Genomic DNA, 26,812 nt, shown 5'->3' on the forward strand with positions numbered 1-26,812 from the left:
TGTGCTTCGCTTTTAAACACGAGCTCTGTCATATTCTGTGATTGTCTCTGAAGAGCACGAGCCCTCACACGTCACACGCGCTGTGTGTGAAGTACAGACTGAACGGATTGTCAACACATCCCAGCGCTGTATGGCCAGATGAGATGCAAACTACATTTTCTCGACTGGATAACCAGTGTCTCGCTAGTAAAGTTTTGATAGATGTGCAGTAAGCACGCGTGAGTCCGTTATAATAATGCATGTATGAGTGCTCTTGACGCACTGATCGCACATTGTATTTATGCACAGGCACAGACATTTCCTTACATTCACATTGTTTCCACACACATTCAAGATCATGTTTTGATTTGTCATGTTTATGATGCTGTGTTTAGTTATAGGGAATGGATCCGGGTACTGTAGTAGATATATGAAGTCAGCAGGCGGTTGGTTTAGGTTTTTTTGTCATCTCCATGTGGTCCTGTTCGGTATCGCAACTTGGCTTCTCTAAAATGTAAAAAAGCTCTTTGCTGTTGCACTGTACACATACTATAAAATTCAGATTTTTTTTTCTTTCATGTGCGCTTATATGGGCTGCTTATATCATTTGGTTCTTTGGTGTCCATTTGGAGTTTCTAAGTGTCCTTTTTTGGAAAGACATCTAAATTTATCTTGAAAAAAAGCTTGCAGAAAATATAGATTTTTGAGAATCACCCTTCAATCTTTTGGTTTACTTTGCTGGATATAGCAAATTATGACAAAATAAACATTTGAAACAAGATAAACGGTCTATGCTTAATTTCATGGTGTGCGATTAATCGCGATTGATCACAGAAAAAGGATGTGATTAATCAGATAAAAAATTTTAATCGATTGACAGCCCTAATATATATATATATATATAATTTATATTTTTTGGGGGGATGAATTATTCACCTCTACTCCACACAACACCATTAAAACTCCTTACTCAGGCCACGCAGAAACAGGTGAGCTTGGCTCCATAAATAGGAAAAAGCTGCGAGTGAACTTTGGAAACTCCAGTAAGGACATGCTGTGTTCTAGGAGGCATGTTGTGCGGAAGTGCAGACTGATTACAGGCTCGTACTAATGCACAGTGCATTACAGCATGCACACACAGTAGGAGGAACAGGCAAATTATCAACCTCAAATTGAACTCTCCGTGACGACCAGGGTAGATTTGAGTGGTGTGAATGCTAATGGAAAAAATTATAGGATAGAAAAATAGGAAAAGAAAGGGCGGGGAAGACTAAATGATGCACATGAAAGTCTGGGGCATGAATCAAAGGAACAGCCATTTCTGAAGTACAGAACTCAAGATTATAAAAATTCAAGTCTGAATCAGCCAAACTATTACCTACTGCATGCTATTAATTAGTGATTCAAGTTTTAGAGTGTAATACACAGTAAAAAACTTTTTTTTATCATTTTTAAATCAAAGATTACTGGAGCTAGTTTTACACAAAATTACTATTTCAGTCTTTCTGCTTAATTCCACGTTTAATTCAATGTGCTACTTGCTGTTTCTTAATTGTGAAAGTTACAAGAAATGTCTGAGTGAAAATAGTTTCTACACCATTTTTTCAGTGTACACTACAAATAAAAAATGTGTAAATTATGTAAATTTGTAAAAGGTGTAAATAAACAATCATAGGAGTACATCTTTCTACTTCATAATTGTTACTTGCCGTTTCTTTGTAATTGTGAAATTTTCGAGTAATTACTGAGTAAAAATTGGTTATACACTAATTTTTTTTGTCAATATACACTGTAAAAAATATTTTTCAAAGTTGTAAATACAAAAATTATAGGAGTATGTTTTACAACAAAATACTTTTTTTGCAATTTTACAAAACTTATTGTATAAATATTTCAGTCAAAATTCATAAATATTCATAAATATATAGTCATACATTATATAAATATTAACTATTTAATTGTAAAATTTACAAAAACTTTCTGAGTGAAAATTGTTTCTACACCAAATAATTGTACACCAAGTGTACACTTTAAAAAAATAAAATAAAAAAATTGTAAGTAAAAGATCACTGGAGTACAGTATGTTTTGCAAAAAAATAATACTTTTTTCAGTCTTTCTACTTCAAAAATAGTTTTTATTTAAATGTATTACTTTTAGTTTATTTGTAATTAATTGTGAAATGTACTTGTGATTTCTGAGTGAACATTTTTTCTAAACTTTTTTTTCTGTACACAAAAAATTTTTTTTTATATATTTTTTCAAAGTTGTAAAGAAAACAAAGATTATAAAAAATGATTTTACTATAAAATACTATTTTAGTCTTTCTTCTCAAATTAATATTTAATTCAATGTGTGACTTTCAGTTTCTTTGTAATTAAGAAAGAATAACAATTTCTGAGTGAAAACTGCTTCTACACCATTTTTATTTCAGTGATTTTTTTTTTTAAATGTCAGCATTAAATGACGCATTTAGACACATTCAAGATAGCAGGGCATATAAAAAATGAGAAGGACAGCTACTCTTGCTAAGACGTCACCATGCTGTTGTAATTAGAAGGATTTCATATTCAGCCATGTGCCCCCGGAGGCATTGTCACGGGCGCAGCTGTGCCCGCTGAGAAGCCCGGGGCAAAAGAATGCCCCTCTCCAAAATGGCACCAACAGAGAGACAGGATGCTGGGAAAAGAGCGACACTGCTAAAACTACAAAGCCAGATCAGCTGAGCATATATGAGGCTGTCTCATGGTCAGACAGCAGACAGTAAAGTAAAGGCTCACAACAGAAATGCTGTGTCTTATAATTGAGTTGGGGATTTTCTGCAAAATGCAAGATGCTTCATCTCTCAATCCGAACCCAAATCAAATTGTGGACAAGGTCTAGGATTTAAATCTGCATTTATGAAGTGCTTAGAGCGCACAAAAAACACACACGTGCTTGCACACAATTCTCATTCCCACTGCAGTGAGTGTGCTTGTGTTTACTGTCTTATCTGACAGGGATATAATGATTTCATTGGCCCCAGCAGGCAGTGTTACTGCTTGTCAACACAGATTAGGTCATTAAAAATAAAGCTCACCCAAACAGCAAGACCTACAGGTGCATAAGCCCCCCACCACCACACCACACACACAAACACAAAATTACTCCGCAGTACACAGCCTTCCTGTGTCTTCATTCGGATGGGAATACACTGAGACCTGAGAGCAATGGGGTTGAGTCTCTAAACCAGCACATATGCATGGACTAATCAAATGATAATCAAACATCTGTAAAGTCAAAATCCCTACATGACATCTTTTAAATGATTCAATTCCATTTGCTTGCATAATTTTGTTTTGGATACTGGATGCAATTTTGTAAACCAGGTAAACAGGGATTTTATATATTTACTTATTTGGAAATGTGAGTGGTGCTTTCCCTTACAAAACAAACTGGCAGGTTTAGAAGCTGCTATGCAGTTACTTCCAGGGTGCTATGCAGGGTGACCATACATCCTTATTTTCCCAGACATGTCCTGGCCAGAATTTTCTAAATTGCCTAAAATGTCAGTTTGAGCAATAGTGCAATAGTAATAGTAATGCCTTATGAAACCCTACTAAGGAACACTAAACACTTAACATGAACACTTAAATGGGTTCAGAAATTAAAAGAAAATCTGGGAACAAAGTTTACATTTGTCTTTTTGTTACTTCAAACATTCGAAGTGGAAACAGGCTAAAAGTCAATGAAATACAAGTCTGCATTCAGTTGAAGTCCTATTTGTAAAAGCAATGCATTTCTGAGTATTAAAGTGAGCAACAACATTATATGAAGCGTGCAAAGTTGCTGTGAAAGCAGGGAGCTCTTTGATGTTGTTTTCACAGCAATGCATCAGCCAGTGACTTTTTAACATGTATGACATTCACACCTTAAAAGATGCATACAAACTGAAAGGAAAATCAAGAAATTCCATACATGATTTCCCTTCAAAAAGTCTGCTTGTGCTATGGGTAATTGAAATAATGAACACTCACTCATTTAAATCACCTTAATCTGCAGTGGAGGGGGTGAGAGACTCTGACCCTGTCAGGTCACAACACTGGGCAAATGTCACATATCAACACAAACAGCTGGTCACAAAAACGTACTCGGTTACTTACGTAACCTCGGTTCCCTGAGATACGGGAACGAGTACTGCATCGCTAGACGCTTATGGGGAAAAACTCCTTTTTTTCCAAGGACTGAAGCCTTTACAATCACGCAGTGTAATGGTACAGCCATTGGTTTGTGCAGTAATTAAAAAACGAACCAATGGCTCGTAGACCTTGAGCGTGGAAGGGGAGCGGCCCTTGTCCAACAGCTCTTGAAGGTAGGACAATATCACCGACATGTTACATGAAACAGGGTCTTAGGGTTGGGTATCGTTTTTTTTTTTTTTTCTTGATACCGGTGCTAAATCGATACTTTTAAAACGGTTCCGGTGCCTGAACCGATCCTTATTAAAAAATAAATAAATAAAAAATCCCCCCAAAAATTATGGATTGGCCATTAGAATAGAAATAGAATAGAGAGTGCAAATGTTAGAGGGTCAAGTTTTTTAATAATAAAAAAACAAGCAGATAAAATTAGAAGTAGCATTAGAATAGAGAGTGCTAGAGTTAGAGGGTCAAATGAAGATGAAAGAGATGTGTTTTCAGCCGTTTCTTGAAAATATTAAGGACTCAGCTGCTTGGATTGAGCTGGGAAGGTCATTCCACCAGGAGGGAACAGTTAATGAAGTCCATGAAAGTTTTATCATAGGTAGAATGCAAAATGTTTCAAAGCAAGCATTTCAGTCCAATGTAATTTATGCAATATTTCAAACATTTAACACACTTGGGAAAATCAACCTATGGCAACAGTTTAAAAGTAGCCCAATTCTGTAGAAAAAACGCGGACTTGGCAACCCTGCATCCAACAAGAGCTGCAGGAGTCAGATTTGACTAACCACAGGTCGAGAATAAGGAGAGATGACTGACAAGAACCAGATGTGGGAGGGTGGTAAAACCAGTCATTAGACTGATTCAGAATATGCATCAGAAGGTTTTGTCTGGGTTGTAGTGTTATTCATTCATATAGTTATGTGATTCTGTGTATCAAAATGATAAAATTTTGTGATTGAATTCTGAGATGCATTTTGAATACCTGTCAATATAGTACCTTGTGAGGAGGAAGAGTATTTGTGAGTGATCTAACAGTGGATAAGATCTTATGAAATACTGTGGAAAAAAAATGACCACTAAATGTATGTAATGTGTAACAGGCATGTTATTCCTGCGAGTGTTTAGAGGCTCTGCAACCCTCTTACATTTCTAATTCTGAAAAGAATAGTCTTATGACTGGAGTAATTAGTGTTTCATGTAACATACAGTATTATATTTTGGTATCTTTTTTTTTTTTTTTTCTTGATACCGGTGCTAAATCGATACTTTTAAAACGGTTCCAGTGCCTGAACCGATCCTTATTAAAAAATAAATAAATAAAAAATCCCCCCAAAAATTATGGATTGGCCATTAGAATAGAAATAGAATAGAGAGTGCAAATGTTAGAGGGTCAAGTTTTTTAATAATAAAAAAACAAGCAGATAAAATTAGAAGTAGCATTAGAATAGAGAGTGCTAGAGTTAGAGGGTCAAATGAAGATGAAAGAGATGTGTTTTCAGCCGTTTCTTGAAAATATTAAGGACTCAGCTGCTTGGATTGAGCTGGGAAGGTCATTCCACCAGGAGGGAACAGTTAATGAAGTCCATGAAAGTTTTATCATAGGTAGAATGCAAAATGTTTCAAAGCAAGCATTTCAGTCCAATGTAATTTATGCAATATTTCAAACATTTAACACACTTGGGAAAATCAACCTATGGCAACAGTTTAAAAGTAGCCCAATTCTGTAGAAAAAACGCGGACTTGGCAACCCTGCATCCAACAAGAGCTGCAGGAGTCAGATTTGACTAACCACAGGTCGAGAATAAGGAGAGATGACTGACAAGACCATGCTGGAGTATTTGCTGCTCAACAGATTCTGAGCTCATTGACAAATATCTGATCTTGTAAGATGTGCTCACTTTACACAGAGTGCGTGTGATCGTGAAATCGAAAGGGAAAGTAAACAGCGCAAACGCTCATTCAAAAATATTTAAATACACACATCCTGAGAGCGACTCCCTGATGCGGCAAAATTATAAACAATATTAGAATGTTTAAAGGAGTGTACACGAAAATTGCGGGAGCGAAACACATGTTGCGGGAGCAGGCGGCAATGGCCAGAGATTCAGCGGGAGTGGGATTAAGCTGAATCCCGGATATTTTGGGCAATTAAGAAATCCCGGCCGGACGCATTTTTGTAGGTCCAAAAAGAGGACATGCCCGGCGAAAAGAGGACGTATGGTCACCCTAATTTATAATCTATAGCTAATCTATGTATTCTTATAAAAGAAAGGGCTTAAAGATAGAGATCTACTGTAAATTAAAAAAATCTTGGGCATGATCGGAAGTTTATGTGGTGTGTAAATATACTCGTCTAATTTGCATATTATGATGTCATCAGAGGCGGCCATCTTGAAATTCATAATATTCAGGAAATAGTAGATATTGAATTGATGTTTGAACTTATTTGCATGTTTTTTTTTTTCTTTTTCTTTTTATCCTCATTCTAAATGATCAGAAAAGAGGAAACCAACAATAAAACAGGAGAAAGTGCTAAGTTATTACTATATTACTATACTATATTTCTCCTAAATGCATGTGAACAGTAGCCTACGTTTTGATCAGTACTATTCAGGAAATAATAGATATTGAATGGATGTTTGAACTTATTCGCATGTTTTTTTTTTCTTTTTCTTTTTATCCTCATTCTAAATGATCAGAAAAGAGGAAACCAACAATAAAACAGGAGAAAGTACTAAATTAACAACAGGCTCATCAAAGCGTTTGATCCAGTCCTGATACACTTCTTCATTTCTCAAATAAACCCAGCCACCATTGTCATCACGTGTCACCACTCCCACCTCTTTGGGGCAGCTAGTGCTACTTCCAGCCCTATTTCTCCTACCCCTGCTGCCTGTACCTCTAGCAACAGCTCACCTATGGACACTACGACCACGTTCTCCCCTGCCACCCCCATCCCGTTGGGCAAAGGGTCGAAATTATCACTTGTTTGTGCTTCATGAACACTCTCGCCTTGCATGTCAGCACCATTGCGCTGCAAAGATGGACCGGGAGAAGCGCGATTATTAGACGACCGATCGTCATTTCCAAAAGGCAAATATTCCCCTTCAGAGTCAGAATCAGCAAATAACATTTGCAACATCCTCACGGTACAACTTTCTATTAGCCATTTGGCGATTTTCTCTCACAAATCTCACAATTTACTCGCACGCTATGAACTGAACTGCAACCGCATCAATGACACAGCTCACTTGCTCTGCTATTTCCTCAAACACTTTGAATAGGAACGTGATGTAATTTTGGTCTAGAATCGAAGTACTACATGTCTGCCATCTAGTGGTAGGGAATACAAATGAGATATTACACCATATTAGGAACTACAGTCTATTTGATTAAGTATGACGTCTTGTCACAATTTTGTGACTTTGGCGCTTAGAGGGTTAACGGAAGGCTACCTGCTGCCATCAGAGCAAGTGTAATTACTGCTCCTCGGATGCTCTCATTTCCCGAGTTGTGCTTTTAAGTCGGAATGTGAAAACAACATGGTCACTGTTGTTACTACAAAGATGTGTTGGATTTGTATTATTAGAGCTTTCCGACTTGAGTTCACGTGCATTTCCCAGTCGGGAAATTATTTTTCACGTGCGGTGCGCCAGTGATGATGCTTCTTACGTCCGTTTCAGAGAACCAGAGGACAAATATTTCAATCGATTGCTCAGGCATGTCACCAAAATGAGGCACCGAATTCTGCGTTCGAATTCGGTTCTAGTACATACCGGTTACATAGGTACCGATGCCATATTGGTACCGGGTTTCGGTACCCAACCCTAGTCTTCGCTACGGGTTGTGCACCAGGTGGAAAAGACTAACCACTTAAGGGCATAGAGGCATCTCATAGACGGGGATCTAGCCTGTGAGATCGTAATCAGGACGCTCTCAGGGAGATCTACTGATTCCCATCGAGAGCCCAAAGGTGCAGAGCCCACAGCCCGGGCTGGGGGTGCCAAATCGTCCTGTTCGCCTGAGAGAGAAGGTCCTGCCTCAGGGGAATGGGCCACGGAGCTGCTGCCAGCAGCTGAGACAGCTCTGAAAACCAATGCTGGTTTCTCCAGAGCGGGGCCACCAGAAGGACTCTGTGTCTATGCTCGCTGACTCGTCTGATTACCTGTGGGATCAGAACGATCGGGGGAAAAGCATACAGGAGGAGGTTGGGCCAATCATGGGCCAACGCGTCCTCGCTCTTTGAAAAATAAGTTAGGCAATGAGAGTTGTCTTGAGGCAAAGAGGTCGACCTTTGCCCTGCCAAAGATCTCCCAGATTCTCTGAACCATTTGTGGGTGGAGCATTCACTCCTTTGAGGGGACGTTGCTCCGAGATAGCATGTCTGCTTCTTGGTTCAATATGCTGGGCATGTGCTGCCCTCAATGAATGCAGGTTGAGATGTGCCCACTCCAAGAGGCGTTTTACCATCTCAAAAAGGTGTTTCGAGGTGAGCCCGCCCTGGCGATTTATATAGGACACCACCGTCATGCTGTCTGAGGGGACTAGCACGTGGTGTCCCTTCAGGTCTGGTAAGAAGGTCTGAAGGGCTTGATATACTGCCATCATCTCAAGGCAGTTGATTTGTAGCCGGCCTTCTGTATCTGACCAGGAGCTGAAGGTCGGTCTGCATTCCCACAGAGCTCCCCAACCCGTGTTGGAAACATATGTTGAGACAACCTTCCTTCTGTGAATCAAGCCCATAGTCACGCCCTGCTTGAACCACTGTGGGTCTTTCCGAGGGGCCAGAGCTGTTTCACAGGCCTGGCTCACCCTGACACGAATGCATCCGTGACACCACGCATGGGGCGGAATTTGAGGTTTCAGCCAGTACTGAAGGGGTCTCATGTGGAGCAGGCCCAGCTGTAGTACCAGCGATGCAGAGGCCATGAGGCTTAGCATCCTTTGAAATGACTTGAGAGGGCAAGAAGCTCCGATTTTGAAAGACGCCACGAGCTGTTGTATGGCCAGGGCATTTTCTGGCGCGACAACCGCCCTCATGTGGACTGAGTCGAAAACTGCTCCCAGGAACGGAGTTCGTTGGCTGGGAGACAGAGAGATCTTGGCAAAATTGACACTGAGTCCCAGGCACTCTAAATGGATGAGGAGGATGGATCTGTAGCTCGGCCTCTGACTGGGAAAAGTCTCATGAGCCAATCGTCGAGGTTACTCAGAATGCGGACTCCCATCTGTCTCAGAAGGGAGAGGGCCGCGTCCATGCACTTCATAAAAGTGCGGGGAGCCAGAGACAGAATAACGAAAAACGAGCCAGAGACAGTGCGAAGGGCAGGACCGTGTACTGATATGCCACTCCCTCGAAGGCGAATCTCAAGAATCGTCTGTGATGGGGGCTACCTAGATGTGAAAGTAAGCATCTTTTAGATCCAGAGAGAAGAACCAGTCTCCTGGGCGTATTTGCGAGAGGATCTGCTTTAGGGTAGTCATTCTGAAAGGCCGTTTCATGAGGGCGTGGTTCAGGTGTCTGAGATCGAGGATGGGCCGGAGGCCGCCATCCTTTTTGGGGACGAGGAAGTAATGGCTGTAGAAGCCTGACTCACTCTCTGCTGGCGGAACCGTCTCTACAGCTCCTTTTGCCAGTAAATTCCTCACCTCGGATCACAAGACGTGAGCGTTCTTGCTCTGCACTTAGGTGGAGACCATGCCGCGGAACTGCGGGGGTCTTCGAGTGAACTGGAGTGAGTTACCTCGTTTTATAATCCCCAGAACCCAGTCTGGCACTCCGGGGATGGCCTGCCTGGCCTCTGTCCGTGTGGCGAGGGGTTGGATTAGTTCAGGTGGTGAGTCGCCATGCGGGGGACTTGATAACTGGAAGAGGAAATTTGCTCTCTTTTCGAAAATGTTTGTTTTTTTATTTTTCTTGCTATAAGAGCGGCTGTTTGTGAGGGCGTGTTTGGAACGGGCCCAGTATTCACAACAGTTTCTAGAACAAACATGCTGCCACCGGCACCCGGAACCGAACGGGGTGTTTGAGGGCACAACAGAGGGTGTTTTGGGGGTGGTCCGGCGCTGGCAAGACTTTGCCTCCTCCTCTTCCTGTCCAGAAGATCAGGATGACGCCTGAGGTGCAGGATTCAACGTCAGCTTGGGCCGTGGTCCTTTGCACTTTGGAAATGGGAAGTGTCTGGCCGAGTGGGAGCGCTGTCGGGGCTCAGGCTTTTGAGTAGGCTGAGCGGGTGGCGGCGCAGGTTTTTTCGCTGGCTGCTGTGCTGTTGTAGGTCTGGGGCGACTGGTGGCCGTTGTAGAGCTGGAGCACTTAGGCAGGATGTGCCGCATTGCCTGGGACGACTTCTGTGCTGCTGTAAAACGCTCTGCAAATCCCTCAACGGCGGGTCCAAAAAGCCCCGTAGGGGACCTTGTCAGCTCCTTAATCTCAGTGAGGTTTAGCCATAAGTGGCACTCCAACACCACTAAGCTGGCCATTGACCTCCCGATGGCCTGTGCCTTCGTAGCTCGCAAAGCCAAGTCTGTTGCACTGCGCAGCTCCTTGAAGGCTGCGGGGTCGGGTCCAGACTCGACCATGACTTGGAGGAGTTTGGCCTGAAAGACCTGGAGCATGGCCATGAAGTGCAGAGCTGAGGCCGCCTGCCCGGTGGAGGAGTGTGCTCGTCCAGTGAGGGCAGACGTTGTTCTGCAGGGCTTGGGGGGGTGAGCGACCTTCGCTTTCCATGCAATGGCAGAGGGTGGGCAGAGCAGAGCACAGAATCTGGGATCTGGGATCTGGGCCGGTGTGAGCTCGCTCGTAGCAGAGCGATCAGTCCCCTTGGTCTGCTGTTTTTTCCTCACAGGTCCCTGGGAGGAAGAAAACGGGTGGGTGCGAGGGGCGGAGTCGCTCTCTGAAAAGAAAGAGATTCGAGCGCGAAGAGAGGCAAGACTCATGTTCACGCAGTATGAACACTCCATCTCGGTCAGAGCGGCTTCTGTGTGGGGCTTGCCCAAACAGGAAATGCACTCTGAGTGGCCATCGTCAGCGTGCAGTGCAATCCTGCACAAGCCGCAATGGCGGCGCGGCATTTGAAACAACTCCGCTGCTCTTTTAGTAATGAAAATTTGCTTTTTAGACTCGCCGGATGGCGGCAGGGGACGAGCTGACGTCTGCTCTGAACGCTGAAGTCGGCTTGTAGAGCGGGCATGAACAGCAGAGAGGCGCAGTGAAAAAGGCAGCTTCTGTCCACAGCCAGGCGCGTCAACGGCGAGTGCTTCAAGTCCCATAGATCAGTGAAGGGAAGATTGTTGTCGCTGAAGGAGAATTCATAGAGATCCTATGGCGAAATGCCCACTTATATAGCCAGATGGCCCCGCCCATTCTGGCGGGCTCTGGCGGGCTTCGTCGCCATAGGCTCGTGCAGTGCCGCTGCCGAGCCATTGGTTAGTTTTTTATTTACTGCACGAACCAATGGCCGTGCAGTTACCCTGCGTGATTGTAAAGGCTTCGGTCCTCGGAGAAAAATGAGTTTTTCCCCATAAGCGTCTAGCGACGCAGTACGAGTGAAGTATCAAAAGGGAACAAGAGTAGCACAGCCAATGTCATGCCAAATATTCGTTTTTTTTATGTTTGTTGAACTGATATATTACCTGATACAAATGACAAAATATTAGTTTATTATTCTCATTCATTCATTTATATAATTTTAAGTTATTGTTACCTACCAATTTGACTGTCAGGCTAGTATACCCCACACTATAACAAACAAACAAACAAACAGACAAATAAATAATTGACTTGAGTAATGATGCTGAAAATTCAAATTAGTCATCACAAGAATAAATTACATTAAAAATATTTTAAAATATATTAAAAAAAAGGAAACTGTTATTTTATTTTAAAGTGTAATATTACACTTTTTTTTACATAATTTTAAATCAAATAAATGCCTTGGTTGACATAAAACGCATACACAAATTTAATTAAATAAAAAAAATAATGAATTAATTAATTTGAGAAAACTCACATGCGTAATTGCAAATCTTACTCAAAATCTTGATACAGTGCCAACTTCCCTTTGTCACAACATGCCTTGATCTGTCCTATGTCAAATTACAGTTATCTAATTATATTATGTGAAATAATGACTATGATGATCAGCTACAACAACATGAAATGCCATTTTGATCAGGCATTTTAAACAGCTGACTCTTGAGGTCCAAAAGACTTCAGATTCTGATGATGACTTAGAGTTGTCACAACATCGATCTTCTGCTTTCTTTGCAAAGGCTTTAAAGAGGGAAAAATACTACTCTGGTCTGAGCATCCTACTGTATGTATATTTTAAACCAGACTGACGAGAAGTGATTGGAATCAGCCCAAAATGTAAGTGACACCTGCAGTACAGTTCTGCAGCTCTGCTTGTTGCAGAGTGACAGATAATTACTACATAATTATATGCAACATGAGCCATTAAAATATCAGATAAAAACACAATTATGCGAGTGTATCATAATGAGAATTCAATCAAATGGTGCAAGACGAGGGATGATTGGAGCGGAGGCATGTCTTTCCCTCCATTTTGTTTCACATATGTTGTCCCACATTGTACCATCTGGGAGCCAGTATCATCACCACCACCCAGACAATTTTGTGAAGAGACACTTGCAGCTCTTATTTCTAGCATATATTTGCTTCACTGACTGAATGTAAACTAGTCAATCATTTCACACATCTGATACACAACATGGAGGAGTACAGACATTCCCTTCATTTTTAAAACACAATCTTGAGCCTCATGGTAAATGTGCTGTTGGGAAGTCAATAAGCTCATTTTAGGTACCAAAAAAAAAAAACTTAAGAATAATGAAATTAAGAAATTGCTTGTTAATGCAGCACTGTGTCTACTGAAGAGGTTGTAAATAGCAAGCTGGTAAAACCACAGCACGATTGAAATTCTGCAAGCCATGCACATAGGATGTTAGCAACTGTGGCAAGACACTGAAAATTAGGCTTTTCTTTCAATTTCAGCACGTGTAACCTGTGGAATCTAAAATAATTTGCAGACTGAGTCAATGAATGCAATTGTAAGCTCGCGGCTGCTTCCTGAGCATGAATAAATGGTGCAGGATGGAAGCAAGAATAATAACAACAAAACATATATTTTAATCTCTTTTTCCAAATGTTAGAGAAATAGGCAATCAGAGTATAGCATTTCACTTTTGTCGCATAACCTTATAGTTACTACACCTATAGAGAAATTATATATATTTTTTCTATTAATCAAATTATCTCAATTTAGGTGACAAACAGCCACAGTCTATTATTATTATTATTAGTATTATTAGATTAAATATTAACTTTAAAATATTTTTAATACATAATTTATAATCCTTTAAAACAATAATCACTAAAAATAATTTAGAATGGTTTTATTTTAGAATACATTACAATAATGCATTTAAACATTTAAATAATTTAAAGGTCACAAAATGCATTTGTAAGCTGATGGCTGCTTATTATTAATAATAATATTTAAAATCATTTTTAAATAAAATCATTTACAATAATTGTATTTTTAATACTTAAAGTAAAAATAGATTATTTAAATTAAATAATTTTTAATGATTAAAAAATATATATATATATCATCAAAAAAGCTACATAAATTAAAGGTTGTGTAAATAAATGCAAGTGTAAAATCACAGCTGCTTGCTGAGGATGAACACACACACACAAACAATCAATTAATATTCACCCTTTTCAAGTTAAAAGGAAAAAAATATTAACATGTAGTGTTCTGACAAGACAACAACAAAAAAAGTTTAATGAGTTCCAAAGAATATCCTTCTTTTTTACTAATAGGAATGTCTCTATTCTACAACACGGGTGGCATTCAAGTGCAACTGGAGATGCCTTGTGGTCCTTCAGGGTTGGGGGAGCGGGCCTGAGGCACACAGCTGGGGTGGGAGTCTCATGACCGGGGGACTTGTGTGGGGGGTTGGACGACCTGCTATCACTCAGCGGGATGTCAGTCTGTTCAGCAAGCAGTGATATGAATTATTGAGTGTTATCTGGGTCCAGGTGGAGGGGGGAGCCGGGTGGGAAACGCTAACTCGGAGCATGATCTGCCTCAGTGGGGAGCCGGTGCTCATGGGATGCCAAACCGGCAAAGATTGCAGTTTGAGAGATTAGAAATAGATCTCCAAGATCATCTTCAGCATCGAAATCAGGCATTTTTCCTTACTTCACAATCCTTAACCTAAAATGAATGAGCATAAAAAACAACCTTCTTCTTCTTCTTCTTCTTCTTCTTCTAATAATAATAAAAATTAAAACTATTTACAGTTAAACTCAGACCTTCTAAACCTGTTGGACTTGATAGATCAATGTCTTCTTGATATAAACATCATACTGTGGGAGCATGGTGCTCTTTGATAGACTAATTGACACAGCCAGTTAACCACATATCCTCTAGTTTGACATCCTGACATTGATGGTGACGTGCATGGCATATTACATAACACCAGATAAATGTCGTTCAAAAATAAAACTGCCTCAAGAGTGGAGAGCGTCTAATGCAAGGACTCATTAATAAATAAAAACAGCCTCCCGTGTCCATCTTCCTCTGTGAAATGATCTAGAGAAGCTTTGGTACATCAGCGCTGAAGGTCCCTGTGCTGGATTCAAGCACTGCTGTGTAAAAGTGGGGTCGCCTATGCTTGTAGACAAGCACAGGATTCTCTAAAATATTTACATGTTTAAATGTACAGGAATCCGAGAACCTTGTCCACAACATGTCCATGAGACTATAAAGACATGGAATAATGTGATCGTTCATTCCAAAATATGCACTTGTGGGGTCCAAACAGACAACCAACAAGTTAAATAATAAACATTCACTGAAGCAAAGTAATTTCATTACTATTTATTTAATCTCCTATGATTCCAGGACCTCTGGTAGGCCAAAAACACCAATTAGGAGAAGACCAATACTCCAGTGCACAGCCAAATGAGAGGCAAACAGCACAGGGACCAACAGTCCTCCTAAGCTGGAGTAAAAAACCCTCTAAAGGGTTGAGAGAGAGAGAGAGAGAGATCAAAAGAGATGTGAGAGCACCAGACAGTCCAGCACAGGAGCTGCTGAGTGTCTGTGAGCAATTGATTAGAAATGTAAGGATATGAGAAACTGTCCTCTAAAACGTATAAGAAATTTACAGTATTAAAAAAAAAAAACTGACTTTGACTTAAAGGGATAGTTCACGCAAAAATGATAATTCTGTCATGAATTACTCACCCTCATGTTCTTCCAAACCTGTAAGAACTTTGTTCATCTTCGGAACACAAATTAAGCTATTTTTGATTAAATCCGAGAGCTCGCTGACCCTCCATAGACAGCAACGCAACTACCACGTTCAAGGCCCAGAAAGATAATAAGGACACCGTTAAAATAGTCCATGTGACTTCAATGGTTCAAACTTGAAACTACGAAAATACTTTTTGTGTGCAAAGAAAACTAAAATAATGACTTTATTCAACAATTTCTTCTCTTCCGGTTCAGTCTTGGATGTGTGTTCACGACAGTACCACGACATATGCATGTGCTGCTGACGCAGGAGCCGGCGTTCTGACGTAGAACACGCATGTGCTGCATATTGTTTACAAGCACAAGATGACGCATCAGAACATACAGACGATGAACTAAAAGAGATGGACGTTCTACATCAGCACACCGGCTCCTGTGTCAGCATCAGCACATGTATGCGTTGTGGTACTCTTGTGATCGCGTGACCAAGACTGAACTGGAAGAGAAGCAATTGTTGAATAAAGTCATTATTTTCGTAGATTTATAAAATTAAGGTTGAACCACTGATGTCACATGGACTATTTTAATGATGCCTTGGGCAGTTGTGGCCTAATGGTTAGAGAGTCTGACTTGTAACCCAAAAGTCATGGGTTCGAGTCCCCGAGTTTGGGAAACCATATTTGGCTACACGTCACTTCACATACTACCTTGAACGTGGTAATTGCATTTGTTAAAAACTCTAATATTGTAAAATAATATAATTTAAAATAAAATGTAATTTGGCAAAGCTAAATTTTCAGTAGTCACTGCTTCAGTGTCACATGATACTTCAGAAATCTGTCTAATACGGTGATTTGGCGAAACATTTATTCTTATAATTAATCAGTGTGCTGCTACATATTTTTGTGGAAACCATGATCCTCTTTCCCCCAAAAAACAACTTTTTAATAGATTTATTTTTAATTTTTTTGTAACATAAATGTTTTTGCTGTCACTTCTGATCAATTCAATGAAGGCTTTTTAAATAAAAGTATTATTTTATTTTGTGGTGAAAAAAAATCGATATAACTTTTGAACAATTCTGTAAATCTGGAATTGATGACAGAGGAGACCAGCACGGGGTGAGATTTGTAATACCATCAGTATAACAGTTTAGAAATAAGGTACAATCACCATCCTCCTGAGATTAGAAGTTCTCTATATACAAAAAAATCTCTATATACAAATATAAAATATGTATAGACCAAAGAAAAAAAAATGAGGTAGAGAGACAGAGAGAGAGGGAGTAAAAAAATCTCTTCACCTCTAGGATATAAATTGATTTATGATCATGTTAATGGATATTAAATGACAGATCTGAACAGGCTGACCAGACAGGGAGGGTTGTAATACTATTTTCTGCATTTACTTGTATTAGATGGACACATTTTGAAACGTTTTTGACAAATTTAACTGTGTAAGCCAACATTTGACTCCTGCACATGCACACACTGTCCATTATGTATTTATTTATTTATTTTGTTAATGTACAGTATGTCCTCAACAATGTTACAAGCTAGTTTGCTGTTTTACTTTTTTTTTTCATCATTGGTTTCCTACAGTATAATAACAGACGGACACACCACAGACCTGGAGTGACCAATCCTGCTCCTGAAGGGCCACCTACTGTACCTGTAGAGTTCAGCTCCAACTTGCTCCAACTCACCTGCCTGGAAGTTTCCAGTATTCATGAAGACCTTAATTAGCTGGTCCGGGTGTGTTTAATCAGGGCTGGATCTAAACCCTGCAGGAAGGTGGCCCCTCCAAGAGCAGGATTGGACATGCCTGCCATAGATGGTACACATTCCAAATAATGAGGCAGCAGTCAGAAAAGGTTGCTCAAACAACACAGAAAAAGGGTTTACTTGCTACAAGTGCCTTGAACAAAACTCAGAATATCTTTCAAGATTTGACGCCACGAACCTCACAAACTTGTAAAACTGTCAAATGTCAAACCCTCCAAATGACTCGTTCTTCCTCAGAAGCGCTCATTGTGGATGCCTGGCACGTAGCAGCCACTGACTTGTCAGACCTGTTCAAAACCTTTGCACCAGCTCACAAAAACTGCATAGAGACCAGCTAATCAGATTGAAACAGGCATTTTTTGCCTTTTTTGTGAGGTCTAGAAGAAATTATTTTGCATTCCTTTTCATCAAAACCTTTTTTAGCAACACACTGATGAATTATGTATTCACGAATATGATCTTGTCCACTGTAGATGTTCTGTACTTTTAAGACGATCCTCCGTGGGCGTCTCTGATCATATTTAAGTAGCATATTTCCAGGTGTTTATTCCCATAAAACAAGCCTAAACAGGAGCTTCCATCTAATCAATACAACTGCACTGAGAGGTGCTGAAGATGCTGCGGTGTCATTACGCTGTTGAGCACATGCAATCTCTTATTTCCATCGCCTCATGTCACAGCTGAGTGGTCCTGTCGGGCAGGTGGCCCGAACTCAGTTGCCTGCAGCCCTGTGTGTGCTGACCTCTCTCTTCCCTGCTGCCATTTCAGCTTCACTGCCTCCATTAGTATAACTTTAAATACATCGGCCAGAGTCGATTACTGTTCCCCACATGCTTTCTCTCACACCCTCTTCCCATTTCCCTTTTATATTTATCTTTGATATTCTGTTTTTGTTGAGCACTTGTTGAAATGCCTTTTTTTTGTGAATCAAAAATAAAGCATGACCAATCTAGTCTGATTCACAAACAAATGACTCTTGTGAGATGGTTATATTTAGTGAATGAAAAACAAAGCATGCTGAGTATAGATTGATTCATGAACAAATGATTCTTAGGAGCCAGTTTTTTTTTCAGTAAATCAAAAGATGAAAGTTTGAATAATGTATTCTGATTCATAACAAAGTTACTCTTCTGAGTTTTAAAAAAATCTGATTGACAAACAAATGACTTTTATGAGCCAGTTCTTTTAGTAAATGAAAAACATGCAATGTGCAATGAGGCAGTTCTTTCAATTAATCTTCTTTTTTTTTTAAGATGAGTTATTAGTTTGAATCAGTCTGAAACACTTCTCTGTATAATTTACAACATTAGTAAAGAGATACTTTCTTTCACATGTAACCAAAATCAACATAAGTATCTGATTGACAAACAAATGACTTTTATGAGCCAGTTCTTTTAGTAAATGAAAAACATGCAATGTGCAATGAGGCAGTTCTTTCAATTAATCTTCTTTTTTTTTTTAAGATGAGTTATTAGTTTGAATCAGTCTGAAACACTTCTCTGTATAATTTACAACATTAGTAAAGAGATACTTTCTTTCACATGTAACCAAAATCAACATAAGTGAAATATACCCAAATAAATTTTTATCAAATTCAGAATCAAATCAATAGCTTGCAAAAGGGAATACAATCACATCCAGGCATCTGTATTGATACCCAGGCCCACATTGAGGCAAATTAGCACTCCAACACATGTAACCACCAGGCATGATGCCACAAACTGTCCTCTTGCAGAGCGGCTCGTCAAGAACACTTCTTGTGAATATTTAAGGAGGGTCCAGGAACCCTGCAGGAGCAGGTCAGGATATACAAGTCAGCATTTAAAGAGACATTAAAAGGAAGGGAACATCAATCCAAGTCTCTTGTAGGCTCTTTCACTTGCAGTTACTTCACTCTTTCATGCACAAGACACATGCAGTATAGCTCAAGTGAAGTGAACAGTCATCAAGATGTTTCCATTATTGATCAAACAAGCTTTGTATCAATTAACCACAAACGCAAACTTTGCTGTATCATGTGGAGGACTGTGTAGGAGAATAAAGTGCCTCCTCATCTGTAAGTGACTCACTAATGAACACTGGTCATGTCAGGCCCGCTCTCCTAAAGTGGAAAAGGAGTTATGGGGAAAAGCGAAAGCAAACATCATTGCCATGAAAGGCGGCTCGCTTTGATCAAGCCTTCAAAGACCCTGTCATCAAAGTCTATCAAGATGGCAACTGACGAGGGAAATTTACGCCTCTACAAATACACATGCAAAAAAAAATTTAAAAATGAAACGCCATTTGCTCATTTCTGATATGACAGCAGTAGAATGGGCATGTGGACAATACAGAAAGTGCTGGGGATAAATAGCCAAAGGCTAAATTATCAGTCGGGCAATGAATAATAATTGCATCTGATGATCATACACTAAAATGTGTTATCATCGTTCAGGTTCGGTGATGAGTAGCTGCTGTACTCCCAAAACAAGAGCTCCGTCCAAATTGCTTTCAGAGGCCTTATGGAGAATGAGAGTGCAAAAAATGATACAGGCAGGGGACAAATTCAGACCTCTCTGCCTGAGTGGAGGCAAAAGCCTAGTCTAAATAGTGCAGGTTTAAGTGAAATCTAATGGAAAGTGCAGGGTGAGAGATGGTCTCTTTAAATAAGCACTGGCATCAATAAGAGATACCCTCCCAGAGCCAGTGTGTGTTCTAAGGGAGACAAATTTGCATGTGTGTCCGCGGCCCTTGATGAAATATGAAAACTGTGTCACCCAAGGCACCATCATCAGCGTGCTTCAGAATGAACGCGCGAGAGAAAAGAGAGAGTCTAGATGTGTGTGTGCTCGTGTTCCTCTGGAGGGATGGAGAATGCAGCACTTAAGCAGTAATGGTGTCTCAGACCTCTTTGTGTTCAGACTGTTGCTTTTTGGATCTAGTTCAGTGTTTGAAGGCTGACATTATGGCCTGGAATATTTGTATCTTTTGCACAAAAATATAAGTTTATATATAAGCTAAAATTATATATATAATAAGTTAAAATATAAGCTTTGTAATATTTATTTTGAATTGTTTTCTTTGTTTATGTCATCGTGTTTTTTTTATAGCACACAGGGTTTCTACAGGATTTTTAAGCTCAATTTTAAGACTTTTTAAGACTGGTTTTAAGACCTGCACAGATAAAATTAATGCCATATGAGTGGGGTGGGGCAATGTCAATGGTAACATATTAAACTGTAAAATTACTGTAAAAAGCATGATTTACAGTTACAAGTTTTCACATAAAAATATATACAAAATAATACAATGAAATCAAATTTCAGCCTTTCAAATTTCAAACCATTTTTAAGAAAAGAGTCAAAAATCAGATGTATCAATTATTAAATTAATGGTTTAATGGCTGGTTTAATATCAATTATTATTTTAAATCAGCAAAAAAAAGAAAAAAGAAAAGCAAATTCATTCTCTGCCAGCAGGTGCGCTTTCAGAACTGCATAAAAATCAACTTTGAAACGTGAGGCGCTCATATTTATTCAATGAAATCATAGTTTTTTTTTTTCATTTTAATCATCACATTAAGCTATATGGCAATTGTCTTTCAGTCCCCATTGTACTTTTTATGGCCTTAAATTTGATACAATTAAATGTAAGACTTTTTAAGGACCAGCGGAAAAGGCATGCTGACATTAAAATTTGAAATTAAATTGGACAAATAAAATAAAAGAAAATATAATAAACTGCTTTAAATTTTTCAGGTGCAGTACAGGTATCCTTAAATGCATAATTTAAGTAAGAAATGTACTAATCAAATGGAATTTTTTTTAAATGCATATCATTAATTGTATGAATAATAGATTCTACTGATTCTCATATTAGGCTGCTGTACGCTGTACTAGAACGACATCCTGCACAGATCAGTTGATACACATGCGATTTCTTTCCCAGATGTTTACATTCGATTGAGACAAAACCAACTGTGTTTATGTGAACCATGGGTGTTTTTGACAGTTGAAACAATAAACGGTAAAGAGAGTGTAGTTTAGCCCCCGCTGGGATGTGCGTGCTCGTAGCCTATATCGAAAAGTTTAAACTGGCAAGGCGCACAGCCGCGTCTCTCTTACACAGTTTGGAAGCGGTTGAAATTCAAATAAACGAGTATACGTTGTGAGCAAACAATTTGTAGAGATCTGCCAGAAGAAGCAGCCATGAACAGCTGATTTGTACGGAAACATCTAATGGCCAAACTACATCGGAATTTGCAAATGGAAACATCAAGTGAGCCCGGGCCGATTTGTGTTCACAATGCACGTTTTTAGTGAACCGTACCTTTAGCCGAAAGTGCACCGTACTCAGACCACCTCCCGAGATGGTCTCGGTTTGGTTCGCTTCTGATGGGTCTGAGATCGTTTGGAGTGTTCACATATGGACCAAAAATAACGCGAACTGCGCTCAGACCCCTGAAAAGGACCAAGTGTGAAAACACCTTCAGTGATGACAGACAGACAGACAGACAGACAGACAGATCGATAGATAGATGACAGACAGACAGACAGACAGATAAAGTTCACACTTCAGTGTACTGAACTCCCTGAAATGTACAATCATGACCAGAAATGTGCAAACATCTAGTCACAACAAAAGAAAAAAAAAATACTTCACTGTTCAGTTCCCACTCTCATCTTTTTCTGTAAATAAATTATCTCTTCATAATCTGTACTTGACACTGTATTTATTATTACCTCATCTACATGCTTTATTACGCTGGGAAAATGTGCTTATCCTGTAATAAACTCCCCAGTGGTTGCCCATTTAGAAGTGGCTGACATGGCACACTTTTGTAAGTAAAGAAAGCAGCTTTCTCGCAAACACACCACCGTACTGTATATTCACATAAACCCTGATAGTGCAATCAAACTAGATAGCTCAAGGCTAAACATACAGTGAAAAAACATTGCAATCACAGTGGGAGATATGAGCACTTTATCCACAGATCCGTGAATAGGAAAGCGACCTTGTTCAATGAAATTACTTCTCACCGTATGAACCATAACAAGTAATGTGCAGCAAGGAGGTAAGGAGCAGATACTCAGTCAGAGACACACTTTCTCTAAAGTGTAAATGTCAAGTGACTAGTCACTCCGGAGCTGCAGAAAAATGACATCATGACAGCGCTGATTGGATGACATCACAACAGTGCACATAGTGCCAAACCCTTCACTACAGACTTTCCTGAGATGTGAGATCAAACACAGCAGAGAGGGGAGATATATAGTATGTCTATTTCACGCTTTTAAGAGCGTGTGGCATCTTTAGGCATCTACCAGCAGGGGCTGACAGGCCTTGCTTCCCAGCTAAAACTCAAACCCTTGTGGATTAAGCCTGTGGCTAAAGATGCTCCAATTTAACACTGTGTGAAGAGGATGTGCAGAAGTGTTCTTTATGTTACCATCTCCTTTTCTCTGACACTGCCTCCAGTGAGTCTGGTAATGCCGCAAAAAGCCGCCTGAGCTGGTGTTGTTCCCCAGCAGGCCACACCGCAGAAAATACTCCAGTCTCTACAGACCTAGAATGTCTTTAACAGATTTAAGCCTTACTTCTACTTCAGTCAAATCAGACTACTGTATTCGCTGTGCAATTGCAGCTGCATTTCAAGACAAAATCCTCTCTATATTAATGTTCTCTGATCTATAGCATTAATGCAGCCTACAATGCTTTGCAATTTAACTAGTCTACGTTATACAATTAAAATTGTGAAACATTGCAATTTAAAATAACTTTATTTTAATATTTTAGTATTTTAATATATTTTAAGCAGCCATTACGCAAGTCTTCACAGTGTCACATGATCAAAAAAAGTATACTTTTATTCAGTAAGGATGCATTAAATTAATCAAAAGGGACAGTAAAAACATTGATAATATTCCATAAGATTTGATAATATTCCAAAAGAACGATTCATCAAAGAATCCTAGAAAAAAATGTATCACTGTTTCCAAGAAAGTACTGTATTAATCATCAAAAGCTGCTTTAAATATATTAAAATAGACAACAGCTATTTTAAATTGTAATAATATTCTACAATATTACTATTAAAAAAGGAAGTATTACAAACTTTTAGCTACACAAGGTAGTGTGTATCCATGTATTAAAAATGAATAAACGGATATTTTTTGTTTTGTCTTGCTTTGTTTTGTTCACAGTGACAGGAGATGTCTAGTCCACACCAAATCATTTTCAGAAGTTGTGAACTAAAAATAAAACAAAACGTCAACTAAACGGTCATACACATCTGCTATGAAATGTCACATTACATCATTTAATACCACATTGCACATGCATTAAAATAGGTTGAAGACCTGTTCATATGTCAAAATATTTTAAATGACGCAAAAAAAACAGCTTCAATAATAGTATACTTTTCACATACTTTTACCATGACTGAATACATAAGAACGTCAAGGACAGACATGTCTTTGTCAGCCATCTGTCCACTTTAAATGCCTATAGGGCACAATATGTACCGTACGTGTTGCTATTTTTTATTTGTTTTCCTTTAGAATATTTCAAGGCGTTTTCGTCACTGCATTTCAGCATATGGTGCGTCAAACACAGTCTGTCATTCAGGCAGCCTTGTTTATAAAGTTTTCCACCTGGCTCCCTGCTGGCCCTCGCAAGAAGATTCAATTTAAGCTCCATTGTGCCGCTCCGCTCCCACTCATCAGATTCTACAATATGTATGACAACCTCGATCTGGTCATGTGTTGATAAGTGTTCTGCATGGTGTGCTTAGGTCAATAAAATTCAATCAAATGACAAGTCCTCTGAGCTTCCATCTAACAATGAACTCGGCAACACAAAAGACAGGGAAGGTTTTGTACGGCGGACTCGAATCATCTGAAAGCGCTTGCTTTTAAAACGAAGTGTGCAAGCGTAAGATAAGCAGACACCAAATAGGCTGTGCTCATGTCTATCTGATATGAATTGGTAAACAGTAAACTCATTTAAAAACTGTGACTAAAAGTTATGTCACAAACAAGACGACCACCGTGGGCGGCACATTTCGGATAATCATTCATGATATGAATATGGGTATATTTAATAATGCTTGGAGCTGTTGTGGTTTCTTTGAAATGGAGTCAAGTCATCCACTTTATCTTTTGACACACATTGTTAACTCTTCCTCCAAGGGTCCTCTAGACTAGGAATCATTAGCACTAGCTGTCATGCTAGCTTTGGCCACTGTTCCTCAGTGCAATGCCACATTGGCTGGGTCTGTCTCGGAAAGGCGAGCCGTGTTTTAATGATGGAAATCAGTAGAGCACAAAGCCAACTCCAATTAGCTTGCTCTATTAGAGTTTGGGCTGCATAATGTACATTTGGCCATGTGTTTCCCTGGCATTAAAAGTGCACCCTAGGTACTGGTGCAGTGTGTTGGTGTGAATGTGTGTGTTCTCCAAAAGTCACAGCACATATGAGTTGTGTACAATGTTCAGCAGACGTGCCACGATTGCGAGCTGCCATATCAGAGTGTGATAAAATCACGTGTAAAAGGCTATATAATTATCAAATCCATTTGATGGGACAGCGTCTGGCAGACATGTCACTCAATACAACATGCTTTAATGGGTAGATAAGCTACCCTGTTTGCCACCTTAAAGGAAAGAGATACAATCGCGGTTCCACACAAGTCTCCGTGTTTGTCACGCAACAACAGCATGTCCAAAAGTTAGCCCACTAAAAAATGTCTCATCTTTCTTTTTAGAGAAATTGTGTAAATTGGCTGTCTTTATAGATGTTATTTTCCCCTCTGTAGTCTTGATCCCCAGTCTTCTCATTACAGTGAGGTGGAAAACGGGATCGTAGACCGAGCCAAATCAATAGCAGAACCTCCTCAGGTTCTCCTTTGGGAGGCGACACACTAAAACGCTCACTTTCTCTTTGGCCATTCCTTGTTATGTCTTATTCTCTTCTCGCCAAAATGAATGAGCCGCTTTTTATCTTTCAAAATAATGGGCGAACTTGGTAAGAAATATGACAATACGTACTCAGTGTGGTGTTCTAGTGGAGTGGAGTCCACAGGCTTCATTTCCCAGTTGGCATGAGAGGTGTCTGAGTTTCGCAGCAGGTCTGTGCGTTTGAGCTCAGCAGCTGCTGTTCTGGCATTAACACTGGCCTTGATAATCAGCGAGATGCTGCGCGTTACATCGCTGATTTGGGCTATTAGCAGAACAGCACTCTGCTAATTATGCACTGTAAAAAAAAAGAAAGAAAAAAAAAAGATTATTATATTAAGTAGATCATTTTTTGTTTCCCTACTATTCAAGTGCAGATAAAATCACAACTTTTCTTCTTGATAGTTTATCTATTACACTGAAAAAGTCTGTATGAAAAAATGAGCCTTCTGTAACATATACAGTCAAAAATACTATTTAACATACAGAATCATCCTAAAAACATTAGCTTGCACCAACAAACCAACATTTTGTGGTTAGATCAGATAGAAATAGCTCATTATTTCTAATTTACAATACTGTACATCTGATTTAAAGAAGTTGAACCAACTACAACAGCAGATGAGTTGGATTTTTTAGGTTTAATTAGGCCTACATTGAATATAATGAGTTTACAATCCCTTTTGCCACTCATATGATTTTTGTCAGTAGCTTAAGACAACAAGCACTTTCATCACTTTTTTCATGAACATGTTAACAGGTAACAATCTGCACGGAACTCTTTAGAAATATTCTCACAGTTACTTCTAGCAATCTAAACAGTTACCATTATATAGGCTTTAAGTTCAGTGAGACATTTGCTGAAAGTAAATTAACTGAATTGAACTCCCAAAAAAGCCAAGAAAATGTTTGCCTTTTTTAAAAGGCAATGAACAATATTTTTCAGTCTGGTGAACACAAAATCCAATATCCTTTGCTTTCCTTTAACATCTACATTTTTGGTGTCAGATCAATGGTTTGTAACATCTCTTTACAATTCTGAAATTGCATCACACAAATTAAAATCCGTAAAAAAAAAATAGCATGGACAACTTGTGTTTTAGGAACTCTGTGTTGTTATTATAGCATATTGACATGTGGCCTTAGTTTCATAAACCTCAAGGCTCTGTTGTAAAAAGAGTCTCTTAACCCTATTTCTTACATAACATCACCAAAATACTCTCCATCATACAAAAACTTTCCTGAAGTCCCAGAGCGTCAAGTACTCTCAGTTCTCACACAAGAACACACACAATGAGAGCAGCTAGGAAGCCCTTGCCTCTCAGGATAGAAACACTGTGTTTCCAAAAACTCTGTTTGTTACCCTACTTCACACTCACTCCAAACAACCAATCAACAAATCCATCAAAAAACCAACATGGAGTGGCCACTGGTTCAAATGCACTTCACATCGATTGTCTTTTAATTATTTATCCAACATACTACTGATATTTTTAACTTGTACGAGACAAAGCCTAACCACCATGCACATAGTTTCATAAATGCATGGCTGAAAAACAGTCCTTTAACCAACAGCACATGTGCTTCTACGAGAATTTAAAGAAGATGTTTAGGATTTGGTTATGAGCTCAAAATATGCCCATAT

This window comes from Sinocyclocheilus grahami, unplaced genomic scaffold (genome assembly GCF_001515645.1).
Source record: "Sinocyclocheilus grahami isolate Dianchi unplaced genomic scaffold, SAMN03320097.WGS_v1.1 scaffold23.1, whole genome shotgun sequence".
NCBI classification, from domain to species: domain Eukaryota; kingdom Metazoa; phylum Chordata; class Actinopteri; order Cypriniformes; family Cyprinidae; genus Sinocyclocheilus; species Sinocyclocheilus grahami.